General features: G+C 41.5%; 1 long non-coding RNA gene across 1 annotated transcript; it reads left to right on the forward strand.

Annotated features, from left to right (window-relative positions):
• The first annotated feature begins 209 nt into the window (after positions 1-209).
• LOC138680651 (uncharacterized) lies at positions 210-1,442 on the forward strand. The gene is made up of 3 exons (XR_011321714.1): positions 210-284; positions 404-615; positions 1,017-1,442. It is a non-coding gene; the product is annotated as an uncharacterized lncRNA (long non-coding RNA).
• The last annotated feature ends 1,110 nt before the right edge of the window (positions 1,443-2,552 follow it).

Consider the following 2,552-nt stretch of genomic DNA (forward strand, 5'->3'; position numbering starts at 1 on the left):
ATAATTTTTTCACTCTGTCTTATTTACCCTTATGTTCATATAGATGTAGTTCAATTTAAATGTCAACTTTTCACATTTTCCTTGTGTTTTACCTGCTTGTATTACTGTGTAATGCTGAACAAAATAGCTTGTTTACTCTAGGCTCTTATCTTATGCTAATGAAGGGTGGTGATTTTCTAAGGTCCTAGCAGGAGACAGTATTCTGGATAGTAACTTTACTTTCAGTTCAGCTGAAGAGACAAAGAGAACAGACGCAGACATACGAGCTCTGAAGACTCATACAGGTATGAATTGTTATGAAATAGTTTAGCTGTCTGTCAACTGATTCAGCCCACCTACTTTTGAAGGTGGCAGAACAGTTATTATTTCTTTTAGTTTTCATTTCATTTCTATTTTTCAACAGGGAACTATATAGAATTATGGAATTTGTGAGGAATATGGAGAGAAGACGTTTGATAAAGCCTCAGGATATTCTGGCTACTTTGCAATCCATACCGGAGGATGAATCGGAATCCGAATTGCAGGAACATGTATTTGATTCTGACAGTGATGAAGATTTCATTCCTCAGAACATATCAAGTGAATCTGAAGACTCAGAAGGAACAAATCCAGAAGGTAAGTAGTTATGTGTATTTATTTGTTCTTCCACACACTGAGTTAGGGCCTGTGCACACTAGCAGAATTCTGGCTGAATAGCCATCTGGATATTCTTGCCGCAATACAGGCTGTACCTGCCCGCTCATGCCTGAAGCTCCGCTCCGAACCCCGGGCTGGAGCCGCTGTCAGGGACAGAGCAGCGCTTGCTTACGCGCGAGCACGGCTCCGTCCCAGACAGCGGCTCCAGCCCGGGGTTCGGAGCGGAGCTTCAGGTATGAAACTCCGCTCTGTACCTGAGCGGGCAGGTACGGGCCGGATTGTGGTGAGAATATCCGGTCGGATATTCCGCCGCTAATCCAGCCAGTGTGCACGGACCCTTACAAAACAAAAATTCTAAATATTCATCAACTTTTTTCCAGATATTCCAAGCACATCAACTGGGGATCGGGCTCATGCAGTTATGTTGCCTCGTGACCATCCTCCTGGTCGTGGACAGAAAAAATCAGCAAAACGTCCCAGAAATGAAAGAACAACAGATAACGATGGCGGCGAAGGTAATGCAACAACAAACACCAGAGAAGGCGAATCTGAAGGAATACTAGTTTCAGCGGATGGTATTCAATGGAAACCTGTTGAAATTGGACAATACTTGCCTGGTAGGCGTGACAGCCAAAATATTCTTCGAGAAGCACCTGGCCCTACAGGATACGCCAGAAGAAATATCATTATCGATAGTCCTTTGAGCGCATGGCGTTTATTTTTTGATTCATATATATTGACACATATAAAGAACTGTACGCTTGCAGAAGCATGCAGGAACAATAATTTACAGTTTACTCTATCTGATGAGGAGCTAGATGCATTCATTGCGATATTCTATGCTCGTGGAATATCTGGCACGAACCGTCACTCGATTAGCAGTATTTGGTGTAATGACTGGGGAATACCGTTTTGCAAAGCGACAATGTCTAGGGACCGCTTTGTTGAAATTATGAGGTTTCTCAGATTTGATGAGAAATCTACTCGATCGGAGAGACTGCAAACGGACAAGTTTGCTCTATTTTCTACTGTGTGGGACAGGTTTATTGAAAATTGTATTGCGTGTTACAAACCTGGCCCATACATAACGGTGGATGAGCAACTTTTCCCAAGCAAAACTAGGTGTCCATTCACGCAGTACATGCCTTCCAAACCAGATAAATATGGCCACAAATATTGGCTAGCTGTTGATAAGGAGAGCAAATATCTGGCAAATGGCTTCCCTTATCTAGGCAAAGATGACACACGCCGTGCTGAGGACCGTTTAGCTGACCATGTGGTAATGAAGTTATTGGACCCGTTTTTGAAAAAAGGTCGCAATGTTACAACCGATAATTATTTTACTTCATTAAAATTAGCTAAACAGCTAAAAAGCAAAGGAACAACCATCGTGGGAACACTGAATAAGATAAGGCGAGAAGTGCCTAAAGAAATAAAATCCATGAAAGAGGAATTGTACAACACTAAAGTGTTTAGAAATGAAGACAATTTTACACTTACAGTATATCAAGGAAAGCCCAACAAAAATGTTGTCATTTTGAGTTCCGTCCATCCAGATGTTGTTGTTGCATCTGATTTCGCTAAAAAAACTCCAGAAACGGTAAAGTTTTACAATGAAACAAAATATGGAGTAGATGTAGTGGATCAGATGGCACGAAAATATACCACACGAACATCCACAAGGAGATGGCCTGTTCATGCATTTGAAAATGCCTTAGACTTTGCGGGTATAAATGCATGTATAATATTCAAGGAGATTACCCACCAAAAAATGTCACGCAAGGCATTTTTGCAAACGCTTGTGAGAGAGTTGAGTGGTACTTATGTCACAGATAGGGAAAAGGGTTCCTCGTCCCAAGTTTCTACATGTTCAGAAGTGATGGTTCAAACTAAATTTTGCCAGATCAAAGAAAAGT

This window comes from Ranitomeya imitator, chromosome 5 (assembly GCF_032444005.1).
Source record: "Ranitomeya imitator isolate aRanImi1 chromosome 5, aRanImi1.pri, whole genome shotgun sequence".
Classification (NCBI taxonomy): Eukaryota; Metazoa; Chordata; class Amphibia; order Anura; family Dendrobatidae; genus Ranitomeya; species Ranitomeya imitator.